The 20,174-nt window shown below is 41.5% G+C and overlaps 1 long non-coding RNA gene across 1 annotated transcript in view; it reads left to right on the plus strand.

The window, feature by feature from the left end:
- LOC117356521 overlaps window positions 1-19,878 on the plus strand; it is a 39,178-nt gene extending 19,300 nt beyond the window's left edge. Inside the window, exons 3-4 of the long non-coding RNA XR_004538660.1 lie at window positions 9,535-9,566; window positions 19,442-19,878. This is a non-coding gene — a long non-coding RNA (uncharacterized LOC117356521). The remainder of the gene's footprint in view (window positions 1-9,534; window positions 9,567-19,441) is intronic.
- Window positions 19,879-20,174: the final 296 nt, after the last annotated feature.

Genomic DNA, 20,174 nt, shown 5'->3' on the forward strand with positions numbered 1-20,174 from the left:
CTTCCCTTTTTAATTTCCCTTTTTTTTTTCCTGTTTACCACTCTTTGTGGAGCAGCGGTCTGTTAAGCCGTGAGAGGCACAAGCCAAATTAAAAAAAACAAAAAAAACCCTTGCAGATTGTTCTAAGCATTGGCTGCCCCTTTGGGCCTGAAGGCCTTGCTTGAAGCCTGCACCTGCTCCTCCTCCTGAGACTCAGGGCGCCTGATCTTTATCCCCTGCCTTTAAGCTGCCTGATTCCTATTATCCAAAGTCAAACAGCGTTTTCTAAATTCACGCCTCCAGCACTTGGCATGAAATTAATAAGCCTGGCTGATATATTTCCCTGGAAGCCTGCCACTCTTTAACAGTGGTGTTAGATTAAAAATGTTGGCATGGTTAATGAACAGGGAAAAGCTGGAGTCGAAAAAAGTTTTGTAGAGCAATGGAGAGACCTTTTCAGAGAGGGGGATAAAGAAGGGATGTGAGAAGGATGGGAGAATGTTTATGGAAAGAATACAAACTTTCTTCATATCTTTTGTAGAGTGACCTACAGTTTTTTCCTGGCCCCTTTCATTTAGACTTCCAGCTGAATTGAAACCAGCCTCTACTGGCAAAAGACTTCATTTGCAGCTATATACTGTTCCCGATATAGAAACAGAGAAAATGATTGCAGATAAAAACCAGACTGCCTATTCAGTCTGCAATCCATACCAACTAAGCTCTAATCCTTTCTTCTTAGAGATACTCGGTGCTTGTCCCGTGCTTTTGAATTCAGACACAGTCCTAGTCTCCATCACTGCCACTGGAAGATTATACGATGTACCCATTAAATAAATGATGATTTTGTTATAAACGGTATAGAAATTTTTTAAAATAAATAAATTACTTATATTACTCCAGAATCTGCTCCCTTTTATCCCTTTCATAAGAACATAAGAATTGCCTCTGCTGGGTCAGACCAGTGGTCCATCGTGCCCAGCAGTCCGCTCCCGTGGTGGCCCCTAGGTCAAAGACCAGTGCCCTAACTGAGACCAGCCCTACCTGCGTACGTTCCGGTTCAGCAGGAACTTGTCCAACTTTGTCTTCAATCCCTGGAGGGTGTTTTCCACCATAACAGCCTCTGGAAGAGCATTCCAGTTTTCCACCACTCTCTGGGTGAAGAAGAACTTCCTTACTCTATCCCCTTTTAACTTTAGAGAGGCCCTCTCATTCTCTCTACCTTGCCGTTGTACAGGTCAATGATGAGACCTCATCTGAAATATTATGTTCAATTTTGGAGGCCACATTATCAAATGGAGTCAGTTATAGCGAATGGCCACTAGGATGGTCTCAGGACTCAAGGATCTCCCATATGAAGAACGTCTAGGTAAGTTGCAGCTATATTCTCTCGAGGAACGCAGAGAGAGGGGAGACATGATAGAGACGTTCAAATAATGTTACTGGCTGTATTGAGGTAGAAGAAGATATCTTTTTCCTTACAGGACCTACAGCAACAAGAGGGCATCCGTTAAAAATCAAGGGTGGGAGATTTCATGGTGACACAAGGAAGTATTTCTTCACCGAAAGGGTGGTTGATCGTTGGAATGATCTTTCACTTCAGGTAATTGAGGCCAGCAACGTGCTCGATTTTAAGAAAAAATGGGATAAGCATGTGGGTTCACTTCGAGGAAGTGCTTAGGGGGGAGGGTTCTTAGAGTGGGCAGACTTGGGCCGATGGCCCTTTTCTGCCGTCATATTCTATGTTTCTATGTAACCTGTCTTTATCTACTAAGTCTATTCCCTTCATTATCTTGAATGCTTCGATTATGTCCCCTCTCAGTCTCTTCTTTTCAAGGGAGAAGAGGCCCAGTTTCTCTAATCTCTCACTGTATGGCAACTCCTCCAGCCGCTTAACCATTTTAGTTGCTCTTCTCTGGACCCTTTCGAGTAGTACTGTGTCCTTCTTCATGTACAGCGACCAGTGCTGGACGCAGTATTCCAGGTGGGGGCGTACCATGGCCTGGTACAGCCTGTTCGTGATCCCCTTCTTAATCATTCCTAGCATTCTGTTCGCCCTTTTCGCCACCGCCACACATTGCGCGGACGGCTTCTTTGACTTGTTGACCAGTACTCCCAAGTCTCTTTCCTGGGGGTCTCTCCAAGTACCGCCCCGGACATCCTGTATTCGTGTATAAGATTTTTGTTACCGACATGCATCACCTTACACCTTAAACCTCCTATGCACTTAAGTCATGGACATATTTAAATGTCTTTCATATCTTCCACCTTTCTTCATGGTGTGCATAAGTCTTTTAATTCTTTCCACATATGCTTTAAGATGAAGACCACAACCATTTTAATAGCCATCCTCTAGACCAGAGGTCTTCACTACTTTTTAAGTCAGGACCACTTTTGTACCCAAATGAGCTGAAACTTGTTAGTAGGTATATTTAATAAGAAACTTGAACTGTGCTCATTGCACTATACTTAGTGAAGACTGACAACATATAATTTCCTCCAGCTTTTGATGTTATTTTAGTGGATTAAGATATTATGTTATTGCACTGTTTGAAGGTATTTTGTAATTGTACTGCCTTTGAACTATTGTGAATGTTTCTTTTTCTTTTATTTAATCTTTATTAATTTTCAGTCTAAAAACAGTGCATAAAGGAACACATACAATCAACCTGAAAAACAACACTTACATCCATCAATAAACACATGAAAAAAACATTTTCACCCCCTCCCACCCACCCTAATTCCAATGTTTTTAATATAACCATACAACAGTACAAACATGTAATTAATAAACAAATCCTAATATAATATAAGATCCCTCTCCCTCTCACCCACCCCTTCCCTGAATGTGCAATCATACCAGAAATATGGAAATAAACCCTTCAATTAAAACTGATAATCAATGAACCCCATGTCAGTTTAAACAACTTATTATTACCCCTTTGTTCAGAAATCATTTTCTCGTATTTATAATAAAAGCATAACTAATTCACCAAAGAGGGAAATTTAATTGGTCAAAAGTCTTCCAATTTTTCATGACCATTTGCTTGGCTAACCCAGTCATTATACCCAGTAATCTGTTTTTATGTCTATCTATTGGAGGTGTAGGAGATAACAAAGTCCCACAGATTACCGCTTTATACGACAGTGGAACCGCAGTCTCCAGAATCAAATTGATATGTCCCCATATAGATTTCCAAAAATTAAGTATCAAAGGACAATGGTACAACAAATGATCCAGTGTCTCTACTTCAAGAAGACAGTGCCAACATCTATTAGATTTCTGCAAATGAACAGGGGTCCAAAAACTTCTATGTAACAAAAAAAAACTATGTTTGTCTCATAGATGCTGACGCTGTACATCTCATCTTCCAAGTCCAAATCCATGGCCATTGAGTAGCAGAAATCTGCTGCTTAATCTCAATGCTCCAAATGTCTCTTAAACTATTTTTAGGTTTTTTATCCAGATATTAATTTAAACCACTTGGCTGCCTGATGCCCAAGCAAATCTGTCTGGAAGCATAGGCCCGTCAAACTATACTGATTTTTTTATGTTGCGCCAATCAGGGAACCCCTTCTGAATGGCCTGCTTCAACTGCAACCACTTATATGTTTGAGACTGCAATGCCGAATGATTGTTGCAGTTGTGAAAAATCAAGCATTTTCCCATTTGATAACACATCATCAAAAGTACGTATTCGTGCCTGCAGCCAATGTTTCCAGAGGATCTTAGACTCACCAATTTGAAGCATCGAGTTCAACCATAAGGATTGACACGTGGATTGTTGTACTGATATAGATATTAAATTATCAATAAATTTTAAAGTTTTCCAAGTGATAAAAAGAATGCTATTGCCCTTATAAATTCTGGGTAACTTGATACTCAATATATGGCATAACCTCAATGGGAACATAAACAAAAAACTGTGGATACAGATGTTCTGGAGATAATTTATTAAACACTGACATATAAAAACATGAAAATTCAATTTAAAAAGTACAATGATAAAAAATACTGTGATAAAAATCCAACCGGACCCTACACAGTCCATGTTTCGGCGAACACGCCTTCCTCAGGGATCCAATGGTTTGCATTTTTTTTGCTACTTCAGCTTATCTGCGGTGTTCTTTGCTCACATGTTTAAAGACAATAGACTGTTGTCAGTCCAATTCTTAATATGTGAGTTTGCAAACCATTGGACCCCTGAGGAAGGTGTGTTCGCTGAAACACGGACCGTATAGGGTCCGATTGGATTTTTATCACTGTATTTTTTATCATTGTACTTTTTTAAATTGAATTTTCATGTTTTTATATGTCAGTGTTTAATAAATTATCTCCAGAACATCTGTATCCACAGTTTTTTGTTTTTGTTTTCATCGGTGGATTGTTTTCACTATGGATTATTGGGTCTCCCCATTTTTCTTTGTTGTGATAACCTTAATGAGGACATTAGTTGCCATTCTAAGTAAAGCCAGTCCAGAAGATGCTCCAAGACTTCAGGAAGGATCCAATACATACCCTGACGTAGTATGAAAGCTTGATGGTATCTATAAAGTTTCAAGTTTATTTAAAATTTCTTATACCGCCCAATCAACCTTCTAGGCAGTGTAAAAATTCATAAAAACATAAAACATACTTTAACTAAAATACAAGTTTAAGCTGACATTGCATCACCAAACAGTAACAATAACTTTCAAAGGCTTTTAAAAACAAAGACAAACAGAACAAAAGGTAAAAAGGCAAGAACTACAATATTGTTGTAAATTTCCCTTTTCATCTGCCAAGTTTTGGCTACAGTTATTGTAAATCCTATAAATTTGTTGTAAATCTACAAGTCTATGCGGATCCTAATCTAATTTAATGTAAACCGCCTAGAACTCGCTGGGTATGGCGGTATATAAGAATAAAATTATTATTATTATTATTATTCAAAATAAAAGAGAACGTTTAAGGAAAAAACAATAGGAGGGGGTACTATAAATAATATTGAACTCAATAATGTTGAACTCAATTGCCCTTAAAAAGACAGTTAGGTCTTGAAAGCATCAAGAAAGAGAAATGTCTGTAGCTTCGTCTTAAAATTATTTAGAATTGATTCTTCACGGAAGTAATTTGGGAAACTATTCCAGAGAAAAGGGGCAGTAACAGAGAAGATAGTAGACCTCATTGTATGTATATACTTCAGTGACAGAATAGAGAAAAGGTTATTGGCTGATGATCTTAGTGTATTAGAAGGATTATAAGGGGTAAGAAGATTATTAATAAATTCAGGTTGATTGTTTTGTCTGGTCTTAAATGTTAACAGAAGAATTTTGTATGTAATTCTGTGTTCCACTGGCAAACAGTGGGCTTCTTGCAAAAGGGGGGGGGGGTCACATGGTCGGATTTCTTTGCATTGAATATAATCTTTACAGCGGTGTTCTGTATTATCTGGAGTATTCTTATTTCATTTTTAGTTATGCCTTTATAAAGGGCATTACAATAGTCAATGCACGAAATCACGAGAGAATGAATCAAGATGTTCAAAGGCACAGCATCTAATAGTTTGGATAATGACCTGATCATATGTAGCCGATAAAAGCAACGTTGGACCACTGTACTGATATGAAGATGATAATTAAATTTACTATCAAAAGTGACTCCAAGTAATTTGAATGAATGTACGATTTTTATAGATTGAGACTTGAATTTAAGAGGGGTCTGCATAGAGAGTCCTTCCTTGTTGGGAAAAATCATTACTTTGGACTTTTCAACATTCAAAGAGAGCATATGTAGGTCCAACCAGGAGTTAATCTTTTCCAATTTTTGGTTTATGAATTTTATTTCTGATTGATTATTTAGATCTATTGGGTGAATTAGTTGGACATCATCTGCTTAAGCAAACATTGTGAATCCGATAGATTGCCCTAATGTTAAAAGAGGTGGCAAAAATATTGAAAAGTAGGGGAGATAAGATGGAACCCTGGGGGATACCATAATCAGTTGTAAATGAATCAGACGATGTTGAGTTAGATACTACCTTGGAGGAACGATCTGTAAAAAAAAAGATGAAAACCAGTCCAAGACCTGGTCTTTGATTCAGATTTCACACAGACGAGACAGAAGAAGCTTATGATCTATCGTATCAAATGCCGATGATAGATCTAAAGACATAAGTAAGACGGACTGGTGATGGTCGAGATGATAAAGAATTTTTGTAGTCAACCCAATAACCCACTGCAATTGGTTTTTGTAAAGATACTAAAGCAATTCTAGGACTTTTACCCAGCCAAATAAATTTTGTGAGAATACCATTTAATTTTTTATAAATGGACCCTTGAAAATAAACCGGCAACATACTCATTTGGTAACAAATTACCGGCAAAGTCATCATTTTTACGGTTTGGACTCTCCCCCACCAAGAAAGATGTAGTGAGTTCCAGTGCTCACACATTTCTTTGACCTTCAGCAATAAAGATTTTTCATTTACTCTCATTGTACCTTCCAGTGTGTTTTGAATCATAATACCTAAATATTATTACCTCTTCCTTCCAAAGGAAAGGGAATGAATCAAATAATCCTTTTACACAATGTACATTTAGCAGAAGAACCTCCGATTTGCTCCAATTTATTTTATATCCAGAAAATTTTCCAAATTGGTCAATCGAATCTAGTAAATGCGGAATGGTAGATTCAAGATTCTTCAAATGAAACAATATATCATCTCCATAAGCAGAGACCTTATACAGTGGAACCTTAGTTTACGAGCATAGTTCGTTCCAGAAGCATGCTCGTAAACCAAATTACTCGTATATCAAAGCGAGTTTCCCCATAGAAAGTAAGGGAAACTCGCTTGATTCGTTCCCACCCCCCACCCCCAAGGCCAGCGGCACTGCTCTACCTCCCTGAAAACTGGCATTGCTCCCCCCCGCTCATGAAGGCCCTCCCCCGCGTGATCTGCCATCCCCCCCGATCCGCCCCCCCCCGCTTGTATCGCCCGCCCCCGCCGCAATCCGACATCCCCCACGCACCCATCCACCCACCTGAACACATCGCTTACCCCCATCTGGCACCCGGCACCAGCACCAACGCACAGGACATGCTGGTGCCAGTGAAGATCTGCCGTCCTTTTTGCTGGGCCTTGAGTATCTGCGCATGCTCAAGGCCTTTGAGTTCCCACTCTCTCTGAGATCTCTGAGAATCTCGGATGTTAAAGCTTTTCTCCCACTGTATTCCTGTATCTTCTCCTATCCGGGTACTATGTCTCTGCCCACCCCCCACACCCCCGTGTGACCCTGCCACTACCCAGGATAGCAAAACCTCGCTTGTCCCGGGTTCCCCATAATGGTCTATAGCTGCGGCCTGCTCAGTAGAACTTCTGCAAAATCCTGTATTATGGTAATAAAAATATCCAAACCAATATCCGACAGGTGCACCCCATATGGGCAATACACCCCTGGGCAAACACTTTCAAGCAACTCAAGCATGATGGAATAACCCTTTATATTTGGCATGAACTTGGGCATCCATTTGTTAATTTTTTTTCTGGCTCGTTCTATTGCCTGGTGTGACCGTGCCTCCCTCCATACCAGTCTAGGGACTATATGAGTCCAAATCAAGATGGTATTGCTCCACATACCTGCCAAGGCCATGCAATCCCGCAACATTTTTTTTGGTTAGTAACACACTGTTTGTAGATGTCAGGTCGTTGCCTCCCAAGGTGCACGATGAGGGCCCATGGCGCTGTGTGGGTCTGCGCTGCCCACAAGAAGGGAAGGCATTAATTGATCCCACAACATCCCCCTATTTCCCAACCATGTCACGACTACCTCTGATCTTGGCAATCCCAGATTTTCACCCACAGGTCTCGCCTGCGCTCTCCGCTGTGCCCAGTGTACAAACAAATAGCCACATATCCAGATGTGCTTCCGATTCAATAACACACCTGGAATGCAGACAGCATGGGAACAAGTTAAGGCAATTAGTCCTGCAGGTTGGGGGCCAAACAAATGTAAGACTTATAGGCATCAGACTTCCATCTATCTAAGGCCCTAATCTGCTGCTCGAGCAGCCCCCACCCCCACCCCCCGCAGCCGCGGTAGTGGTTGCTCCAATCCAGAAGGAATGGGTTCGGAAATGGAAATTCTGCAGCCCTTTTTTTTGCAACCATAATCATAGCACCTTGGTGAATTGAAAACGGGTAAGGGGAGAGCCATCCTCGTGAATCAGCAGCTACCCCGAGCTCGCCGGCCTGCGCACCATGTAATCTGTGAAATTGGCTACCGCGCACACCCTTGTATCTGCGCAACTGCTCACGGTGATGGCTGCACCCTTGGCTGATTGGTCCATTTTGGATCGCTGTATTATGATTTCCAAGGCCGCCCCTCGAAATACCACGGTGTGCACCCTTAAACCTCCCTGGGCGCCCGGTTGTCTGGAACTCGGAACCAATTCGCCCACCCGTAGGACGCCATGAAAGACCATAGAAAAGGCACATCTAAATAGCAGGGCTTCGTAGGTGTTATGGCACACATCCGGTAGCATGTTTACTGACACTTATGAGGAATTTAGGAGACATCTAAAAACATATGTTTTTGAAGTATTTAGGCAGCTAATTCGTAAAAATTTTATTAGGCACTATTTTGATCATTTTACTGTCTCTAATTATTGGCTTTTAACTTTTTTAGTTCTATTCAGCTTCTTTTATTGGGGTTTTTTTAACTATTGTAAACCGCATAGAACTTTACGGCCTTGCGGTATATAAACTGATTATTATTATTATTAGTTATATGCCCCTGAAGAAGCCGCACAGGCGAAACATGTTGGGCGCTGCTTAACACCCCTCAGTTTCAGCTCAGCCCTGTCGCATCACACAGAAACTAAACGTATGTCACCGTGGTCTCTTATTTTGAGTTGGCTTCCCCCAACACAAGGCTCACTTCCACTGAACTGCTACTGAGGTTTTAGAAACATCTGGGTACGTATAGTTTCCAGTAAGAGACCAGCAAGAAAAGAGACCGTGCAAATCGCAGTTACAATTTAGTAATGCTTATTGCACGAAATGAAACTACTCCTGAATTCACTTCAGAGAGATTCAAGTCAAAGAGCTTTTCATATGGTAACATTAAAGTGCATTTGTAAAAATTCATTTAAATAACATTAAAACCTTCTCAATTTCAAGTGCTCTAATAGATATTCTAATTAAAATAGTTTCCTTAAAGTCACTTTTTTTTTTGTAAATCTTTATTAGTTTTCAATTATTAACAGTGCAATACAGTGAATTTAAACATAAACGAATCAAACAAAAGCACTTTAAATATACAAATATTTTAACAACAAATGTTTTGAACCCCCCTCCTCCCCTTAACTAATGAAAATAAAACCACATGTATAATTTCAATAAAATAGATATAATGAATAATAATTATAATGTTTTCCCATCTCCCTCCCTCCCAACCTGGATGTGTAAGGAGGACAGATAAAAAGAAAAAGTACATGACAACTAAGTCACTTTAAAATCTCTATGGCAACTCTCTTTTATATAAAGTACTCAAATAATCTGTTTTTGTCTCCTGCAGGTCAGTATTAGACAAACCCAGGAATTGTCCAGGTAAGTATTCTTTCACATTACTCTCTCATACTTTTAAAGTTACTTGTTCCCAAATACTGTGTCATTGTAAAATGTTTTGTCTTTTTCTCCCACAGGTAATCAATAAGTAGTTTCTGTTAGAGAATGACATGGGGTTAGAGAATGACAACGGGGATGAAAAAAACCCCTGGTCGCTGCTGGTACGGGGACAAGGCCATTCACCGCCCCGTGGAGCGGTGAATGGTCTTGTCCCCGCAGTTAATTGAGGGAACGCGCACAAAATACTTTAAAATCCAATCGCGCGGTCCAAGCATCTCCCTCCCTTGCCTTTACGTTCGCTGGCGATTTTCCTCTTAAGAAGCAGCCAGTGCATTTCCTGAAGTCGTGTGCGGCTGGCTGGCTGCCTGAAACTTGAAGGAGTCCTGTATACATGGTATTACACTAATCTAGTTTCGATGTAACCAACGCATATACAAGAGATTCACAACAAGGGGTGTCTATATATCTCTCGCCAAATATGGAACACAGACCCTATAAATCTATCCAGCATTGGCCTCCATTCCCTCATGCTGGATTTGAGTACTCTTCTTTGTCTCTTCCCACGTGCGGGACACAGACCATGCAAGTCTGTCCAACATCGGCCTCTGCTTCCCCTGCAGGACACAGACCATACAAGTCTGCCTGGTATCAGACTCGGCTCCCACTATTCTCGCTGAAGGTAACACCTCAACAGCCATGTTGCATTTCCATCTTCTTTCTATTTAAGCATCCTCTGTGTCTATCCCACCTTATTTTTGAATTCGTTCACAGTTTTAGTCTCTACCGCCTCTCTCGGTAGGGCGTCCCATGCATCCACCACCATCTCCGTAAAAGAAGTACTTCCTGGCATTACTCCTGAGTCTACCTCCTTTGCAAACTCCATTCATGTCCTAGTTACACTGCCCCTACATCTCTGAAAGGGGTTTGTTTGAATATTAATACAAGTACTTACAGGTCTGTGTTGTAGCAGGCCAAGCGGTCGACAGCTACTGGTACACAATATTTAGATGTTCATGTATTCACTTTAGTGACAGAGAAGAGACGAGACCAAATCGTGCTCAAGAGTTCAGTTCTGAATGAGAACGTCTCTTTTCACATTAACGTGAACAAATGAGAAGAGGAGGCTGCGAGGGGACATGATCGAGACGTTCAAAATGCTGAAAGGCATCGATAAAATAGAGCAGGAAAATAAATTATTTACATTGTCCAACGCGACACGGACAAGAGGACATGGTTTGAAGCTAAGGGGGGACAAGTCCAGGACAAATGCCAGGAAGTTCTGCTTTATACAGCGAGTGGTAGACGCCTGGAATGCTCTCCCAAAGGAGGTTATTAAGGAATCCACTGTGCTAGGATTCATAGGCAAATTAGATGCACATCTCCTTACGAGAGGCATAGAGGAATATGGGTGACTAAAACTACATCAGGTGTATACCTGACTGGGCCTCCGCGTGTGCGGATCGCCGGACTCGATGGACCATGGGTCTGATCCGGAGATGGCAGTTCTTATGTTCTTAAGTGTCAGTGGCTGTCAGCAGACCCTTCTTCTCGTTAGCTTTCAGAGGGAAGGGGGTAAGAGACAGTGGTGGAGGGGCGGGTATTTGCCAACTATTTTTGTTTAGGTAGGAGATGGCTTGATAAGTGGGGTTTGGGGGGGAAGGTTACTTTTTTATTTTTTTAATTCGTTTTCTATCTCGTTGTCCCAGAAGACCTCAGAACGGCCTACAGGTTAAACATACATATTATATAGTTGACAGGTTACAATTTGACAGTTACAGAACAAGTTTATGACACAAGGTTGTATCCTAACTTGAAACGAACTATGGATCTAGTGCAAACAATTAGATTTTTCAGGTTTTCTGTTTGGCATGTCTATGAGGAAAAAAAGTCAAATATCAGCACATAATAACAAACTATTATTAATCTTGACTGGGTTGCTATTCAGTATATCACCAATAACTGGAAAAATTATACTAATCTTAATTATACATTTTGGTGGAATTCGGTATGCCATATTTTTAAGATGGAAAGAGCAAGTGCAATACAGAAAGGAAACTATAATAATTTTATAAAGATCTGGGGGCTTTTGGAACGATATTGTAAGGAGTAAACATCATTTTCCTTGGATGAATATATGTACACATAGGTGGGTGGGGGGAGTTTTTCTGGAAATTTCACTAAATTAAGTGTTTATATTATATTTATGATATAATTGATTATAATATTTGAAAGAAGGTGGGTGGGACGGGATATAATTTTTATGTTTGTAGAATTATATGAGAATTACAAGTGTTATTGTTGTTACTAATGATATATTCCTGTACGCTTGCTGTAAGTTTTCAAAAGGAATAAAGAATATTTTTTAAAAAAAAGATTTTTCAGGTTACAATTTGCCATAGTTATCTTTGGCAGTGCACGTTTTTTCAATACAAGCATTTAACCTAATGTGACACATATAGGGCTCCTTTGACAAAGGTGTGCTAGTGTTTATAGCACACGCACCGGATTAGCGCGCGCTAGCTGATAAACTACCACCTGCTTAAGAGGACGCAGTCACGGCTAGCGCGCGCGCTATTCTGCGCGTTAAGGCCCTAACGCGCCTTCATAAAAGGGGCCCGTAGAGATCTAGTGCAAAAATTTAATTTCTCTACGTATCACCAAGAAAAGTGATAACAGGAAATTAAGAAAATTATTACAAGGGAAAAAAAAAAAATCTGTCATCAATATCAAGTCAAGAATATTCATCCAAAATTAGCAGGAAATACAGGATCCAAGAATAACTATAATTCAGAAGGAAAACTGAAGAAAAAAACATGTTATCCAGGCACAATTTATGCCGCCAGCCTACTGCATCACAGGGACTAAGCTCAAACAATACACTTCTCCCTCGTTATTTGCGGGGGATACGGGCAGAGCCGGACTGCGAATGGCGAAAAACTGTGATTATCTGGCTCAGACCCACCCCCCACCTCCCTGCCGCCTTCCCGGCCTTACCTGGTGGTCTAGAGGGCTTTCGGGGCAGGAGCGATCTTCCTATACTCCTGCCCCGTGCAGATGGCCATGAGGAAATGGCTACTGTGAGTTCCCATAGTCTCTCGAGACTACGACGGGAACTCCCTACAGCCATTTCCTCATGGCGATCTGCACGGGGCAGGAGTGTAGGAAGATCGCTCCTGCTCCGAAAGCCCTCTAGACCACCAGGTAAGGCCGGGAAGGCGGCAGGGAGGTAAAAAATATGTTTTTTTTAATTTTCCCCCTCCCCAGAAAAAAATCGCGATTATGTGAAATCGCGAGTGCAGAAACCGCGAATGGGGAGGGGGAAGTGTACATGACTATTTTGCCTTTAAGAAATCAATCACCTGTTTTGGGTAAAAACAACACTTTCCTGCTAAGAATCCTCTATGCTTACCCTATACATTCTGAAGTTATTCACAGGGGGGGTTTATTCCTCTCTTAATTAGTCTAGAAAGGTTCTATTTTAATTGTGGAATTTGTAGGCAACTTTTTTTTTTTTTTTTTTAATAAATCTTTATTAATTTTCAAAACTAATACAAAGTGCCATAGATTCTACATACATTCGTTTCAAAATAAGCACTTAAATTCCAACAATAACAATGAAGATAATAAATATCCCTGCTCTCCCATCCAACAATTTGATCAAGAAATGAACCAAAAAATATATCCCCCCCCACCCCGTCCTGGACATGTATAAAAATAAAGAAAAGATTTGAAAACCAAGAAACTATGTTGAATTAACAAAGGATGTCAACGGGCCCCCAGATCAAATTAAATACTTTGCTATGCCCCAGTATATCTGCATTCATCTTTGGCCCACGAAAACGGAAAGTTGAGCCGATCACAATTCATTAGATCATCTGTTGTTCTATTGTCCTTTGATACTCAGTTTATGGAGGTCAATATGGGGGCAGATTAACCTTATACTGGAATCAGCAATCCCTTTGACGTATAAGGAACTTTGCTGCACATCAAGTCACCTATGGATCGCTACAAAGGCAGGCTCTTCTTGATTATGACAGGGATAGGTATGCAGTTGTGGGCAACTTTTTGATTCTGTGCTCATAGCAGAAAACCTCAGCACGAATCCCCTTAGCTACGACTGATATCTGAACTCCCTTGGACCTGTTTTCCATCATCAACTGAAAATGTACAGTATACAGAGCTACCAAGATAATTTTTTAAAAAAATAATGATTTCAAGCATCTGTCTCACCCTGCTTGGAGTTTCTGTGATCACAATATGGATTTTTTTTTGTGTGTGTGTGTGTGTGTTATTTGATGTTTGCAAAATTCATTAGGAAATACTCACAAACACGATTTCCATTTGGGACTGTACAGTTACTCAAAGTGCACAGTCGGCTTTTGTTCCCTTCTAAATGAACTTTGCAAACATGATATTCAAGGGAAGCGGCCCTTTTCTGTTGGGAAACATGTATTTGAATTGTTACTAATTAATTTGTTCACTAACAAGTGGTTCCCTAGCGTAAAAATGGCATTTTCACTCTTTGAACGGTTAACCCCTTTCTGTTTTCCGACTTTATAAGGCTATGGGAATTGATTCACGAGGAAATGATTCATGGAGAATAGAATGTTACAGAGAGAGAAAAAAAGAACCAGTTGAATGAATTCTGTGACTCCTTTGTATTTAAGAAAGAGCTGAATGTATGTAATCTGGTCTCAGTAGAGCATTCTGGTCAACAAAGATGTTATTCTCTGTTTTTTTTCGTAGTGTAACATCTCGCTTCATTCTTGGGTACAAAACATTTTGGGCTACCTTTTTACGAAGCCGCATCGCACGCAACTTTTTAGCGCGCGCTAAGCCCCCGCGCTAGCTGAAAAACTACCGCCTGCTCAGGAGGATAGTACGGCCGGAAAATCAGCGCGCGCTATTAGACGTGTTAAACCGCTAACGCGGCTCCGTAAAAGGAGCCCCTTTGTTTATCTTCTCCAAGGATTCTCAAAAACGGCAGCGTGTGGACTGCATCTGATTCGCCGTGTTGTGCAAGGTGGACTATGGCGGGCAGGAGAAGATAGGTCTGGGTTTCTGCCTGACTAGAGGCCTGGAGGCAATAGGGCCGGCAGGTGGTGCCAGATCAGGATCTAAAAGGGGCAGCTGCTAGATTTAGGGCCTCTTTTATTAAGCGAAATAGCACAGGCTGGCACAGTCAATGCACTGAAGCCCACAGGGATGGAACTGGCTTTGGCGCATTTGCCGCGCGGTACAGCACTTGTCTGTTTTGGGCCTAAGGCGCTTGTCACCCAAAATCGGCAGCGTCCAAAGTCCATTATCGAAAGTTACATCCAAAATGGGGTTTTTTTGAGAATCGCCTACTTCTATGTCCAGCTGTTTGATCGTCCAGACTGCTAAGTCGTCTATCTTTATATGCATTCTCATTCAAAAAATCGTCCAAGCCCAAAACTCGTAGAATAAGGCGTGGGAGAGGTCAGCAAAGTGATGGACTGGCCACACAGACATGGCAACAGACTAGTGGGGCACCTTACAGAGCACTGCTGCGAACTTCACAAAAACATCTCACCATGGTGAGCCCTCCAAAACACCCCTAAAACTTACTATACCCATCTGTCATCACCCCAGTAGCCCTTATGGCTGCAGATGCCACCTATATGGTAGTACAGTAGGGTTGGGGGGCACATGTTCCACCATAAATGCAATGGTTAGAGTGGCTTATGGGACTGGGTCCTCCTCTCTATGGTTCACTAGCCACCCCCAGACTATTTAAGCCACCTCTGTGCAGCTCTACTAAGCTTTCCTATGCCAGGTGCTGATGTTCTAGAGGCAGGTATGTACGTTTTTATTCCTATTTGCATGGCAGTGTGGGGGAGGGGTCAGTGATCACTGGGGGAGCGTGGGGGGGTCTTTACTTTGTCCCTGCAGTAGTTATCTGGTCACTCTGGATATTTTCTGGACATGTATACCTGTTTTTAGATTGCCTAAGTCAGAACGTATAAGTTCCATCTAGGCAGTCTCGTTAAACTTTTGATTATCACTGCAGGACGACTAAGTCTAGGTCGGCCCACATCCTGCCCTCCTCCCGCCCTAACCACGCCTGGAAAAATGCCCCTTTTCACTCTGGGTGCACAGCGTCACTGAAAAGGCCTAAGCTGTTTTAGATACGTCTAAAACCCGTTTCTATTATCGGCACTTAGACAACCTGTCTTTTTTTGATCGTCCAAATTCCGATTTAGGCGGGTTTTTAGACATATTTCCATTTCGATTATGAACCTCTTAGTGTGCAGTGACTGGCTATGAGACTCATTTTAGAAAAATGCAGACGTCCAAAAAAAATGGCATAAACCAGCATTTGAATATCCTAATCACCGGGACATTCAAGTGCCAATTTTTGAAACCATCTTTCTGGATGTCTTGTAAGGCATCCCACCACCACTGTGCATCCAATATTCCATGGGGGAATGTTGGAGGCATGCGATGGGCGGACTTAGACTTGGACCTTTCCCAGGATTTCCAGGAGGGAACTGGGATTGCCTTCTTGGTATGCAAATCTCTCTCATGCATGTTCATTGTGGATAGCCTGAAAACCTGGCCTGCCTGTAGATCTCGAGGACAGGAACTGAGCAGCCCTGGCCTAGAACTTCAAGATTTTGCAGTATAACGAATTAACGAGGAACATAGGGAGAGGGGAGACATGATCGAAACATTTAAGTACCTCACGGGACGTGTCGAAGTGGAAGATGATATTTTCTTTCTCAAGGGACCCTCGGCCACAAGAGGGCACCCGCTCAAACTCAGGGGCGGAAAATTTCATGGCGACACCAGAAAGTATTTCTTCACAGAGAGAATGGTTGATCATTGGAACAAGCTTCCAGTGCAGGTGATCGAGGCAGACAGCGTGCCAGATTTTAAGAATAAATGGGATACCCATGTGGGATCCCTATGAGGGTCAAGATAAGAAAATTGGGTCATTAGGGCATAGACAGGGGTGGGTAAGCAGAGTGGGCAGACTTGATGGGCTGTAGCCCTTTTCTGCCGTCATCTTCTATGTTTCTATGATGGGTCATTTGGCCTTTTCTGCCATCATCTTCTATGTTTCTAGTGAGGTATTTAATAAAATTTGGAGCCCATTGACTAAATTTGTAAAAACATAATAATGTATTTTCATCATATCTCTTCTTTCCTTTGGTTTATTTATCTTTACACATTCAGGGGGTTGTGGGGTTGGAGGGAGGGGAATAAATATTGATAGTGATATTTGGATAACTTTATTCTTTATTTGTATTATATATTAGGATATATTATGATATTATTATATGCAGGAAAATGAAATTATTGAATGATATTTATGTTACCTGTATAGATAATAGTGGAATATGTGGAATATCTTTTGTTCTTTCATTTGTATGACACTGTTTTTGATTAAAAATCAATAAAGAATTTAAAAAAACAAAAAAAGATTTTGCAGTATACAAATAAATGTTTATGCTTATGTTATGTTATATGACAAGGTATGACTGTAAAAAAAAGCTTCTCCCAAAACAGACACGACATTTGGAACTTTTGCATTCCCCTGCTATTACAAGATCAAAGCCAGATTTTTTTTCAGAACATGAGGATCAATTATTGATTTCATTCTGACAGGCTCTTGTGATCCATGTTAGTATTCTGAGCATGTTCTACGGCCAGGGGTAGGGAACTCCGGTCCTCGAGAGCCGTATTCCAGTTGGGTTTTCAGGATTTCCCCAATGAATATACATGAGATCTATTTGCCTGCACTGTTTTCAATGCATATTCATTGCGGAAATCCTGAAAACCCTACTGGAATACGGCTCTCGAGGACCGGAGTTCCCTAACCCTGGTCTACGCCAACAAAGTGCATTGAGAATGAGCAGTTACTTTGAAGTGCAGGTGATGCCTGATGATACTTTAAATAGGAAAATAAGGAGGATTTCAAAGCATACAGACAACTTACCTGACAGAGCCTAGGTGCCACAAACAATATACTAATTAAACTTCCTGCAAAAGTTAATTCAGCAACAAGGTTATCATGCCATTATATCAGGCCATGATGCGCCCCCACCTGGAATACTTTGTCCAGCACTGGTCGCCGTACATGATAAAGGACATAGTACTACTCGAAAGGGTCCAGAGAAGAGCGACAAAAATGGTTAAGGGACTGGGGGAGTTACCGTACAATGAGAGGCTAGAGAAACTGGGCCTCTTCTCCCTTGAAAAGAGGAGACTGCGAGGGGACATGATCGAAACATTCAAGATATTGAAGGGAATTGACTTAGTAGAGAAAGAGATTGTTCACCCTCTCCAAGGTGAAGAGAACGAGAGGGCAATCGGTAAAGTTAGCAGAGAATAGATTCCGTACAAAAGTAAGGAAGTTCTTCTTCACCCAGAGAGTGGTAGAAATCTGGAACGTTCTTCTGGAGGCTTTTATAGGGGGAAACACCCTTCAGGGATTCAAGACAAGGTTGGATAAGTTCCTACTGGAGCAGAACATAAGCAAGTAAGGCTAGACTCAAATAGGGCACTGGTCTTTGATCTAAGGACAGCTGCGTGAACGGACTGCTGGGCACGATGGACCACTGGTCTGACCCAGCTAAAGCAAATCTTATGTTCTTATATATACTGGGTTCAAAAAGTTTGCCAAAAATTAGGCACAAGAACATGGGCACTAAGGGATAAATTCATTAACGGGCACTAACGTATTAGCACGCACTAATGATTTGTATGCGCTAAGGGCCGGATTCTGTAACCAGCAACCAAGTCAGTGGCCGCCTTAAAAGTGGCTGCCGATCACCTATCAATCATTCCAGGGCGCCAGTTACAGAATCACACCAAGATAGGCAGCTGAAATGTAGGCCCGGAAAACCCAGGCCTACATTTCAGCCACTTATCTTGGTGACCGAGAGTAGCAGGCAGATTCCCCCCCTCCCCCATCAGCTGAGCAGTAGGGACTCCCCAAAGCCACGATTGGACAGTTTGACATGGACATTCAAGTTGCTAGTTCTGTTTAGGTAGATCAGTACAGTTATTAATACAGTAAGGCCACAGTTACAAATACACACTGTAGATTCAAGTTCAAGTAGGTCATCGTTGGCTCATCGTTATGTCCCAGGAGTTGCATAGACAGTTTAGAAATGGGCTTTTACAATTACCATTTCAGTTACTTCCGGGTTGGCTCCCTGTCTTGGTACAGAAATGCTTTTAAAAGTTTTCTGAACCTGAGATAATGGTCACAAGATCATAGTGTAAAGTGGTAGTTGGTTCCAGCATTTTGCTAATTGATATTGGATGGATAAGGCAATATGCTTGGTAGACTTTTTATTGTTGCATGCTGGGAATTTTAAGTGAAAAAGATTGCTGGTGGAATATCTGTTGGGGGCTCCCTGGAGTAGGACGGCCAACTCTGTTAGGTAGTCGGGGGCATTCCTTCTCCGGATCTTAAAGGCAGTGATGCCCAATTTAAACAATCCTTGGCGTTGTGCGCAACCAATGTAGTTTCGTATAGTAGGACTGTAGGTGTTCTGTTTTCCATAGTCCATATACAAGTCTCACTGCTGCATTTTGAAGTAGTTGTAGACACGATAGCGATGTTTTAGATTAAAGAACTAGATTTTTCCTTAGTATTTGCACTTTTTGAAAGAGTAAACAATTGATTCACATTTACTTATTCTGCTCCACTCTGTTTTCTAGACCTGTCTTGCATCCCTCCTCGGCTGTCTCTTCTCCAAACCGAAGGGCCCTAACTTCTTTAGCCTTTCCTCATATCTGAGTAGTTCCAGCTCCTTGGCTTTGATAAGTTGCAGGTTTCCTGTCGTTTAAATGCTGATGATAATTTTTTTTTTTTTTCACAGTTCATAAATGGGGATGGATTTGCAGAAGTTCTTGAATCATCGTATGTCAATGATAGAAGGTTGGATGGGTGAACGTGGATTGTGCTTAAATGTGGGAAAAACTGAGGTGATGCTGCCTCCTGATCTATACGGGAAGGTGGGAGTTGCAATGCGCTGCAGCCACCATTTCAGGAACCCTCTGCTTCCCTGACTGATCTGCTAATTAGGCGGCCACCAACAAATTTTGCAAGAAGGGACAGATTTTTTTCAGGCATGACTGTGTAATCAATGGAAAACAGGGATCCAAGCCTTAATCTATCTGCCACATAGTTGAAAGACTTCAGACCAGTGCACTCTTGCCTTCATTTCACCTTCTTTTTTACTTATATATTCATTCAATTTTCTATACCGTTTTCCCAGGGGAGCTCAGAATGGTTTACATCAGGGGTGTCCAACCTTTTGGCTTCCCTGGGCTGCATTGGCTGAAAAAAATGTTTCTGGGGCCGCACAAACGCGCAAACACTGCAGCAAGACAGAGGAGGGAACCGGCAAGACGGTAAACACCCGGGGGCAGCAGAGGAAGAACACTGCATCGCCCTTGACTGAGGCCGCACAAAATACTTCATGGGGCCGCAGGTTGGACACCCCCGGTATACATGAATTTATTCAGGTACTCAAGAATTTTTCCTTGTCTGTCCCGCCAGGCTCACAATCTATATGTAAGGTTTATATTTTCCAGACTGTGCTGCTTAAT

Source organism: Geotrypetes seraphini, chromosome 3 (genome assembly GCF_902459505.1).
Source record: "Geotrypetes seraphini chromosome 3, aGeoSer1.1, whole genome shotgun sequence".
In the NCBI taxonomy this organism is placed as follows: domain Eukaryota; kingdom Metazoa; phylum Chordata; class Amphibia; order Gymnophiona; family Dermophiidae; genus Geotrypetes; species Geotrypetes seraphini.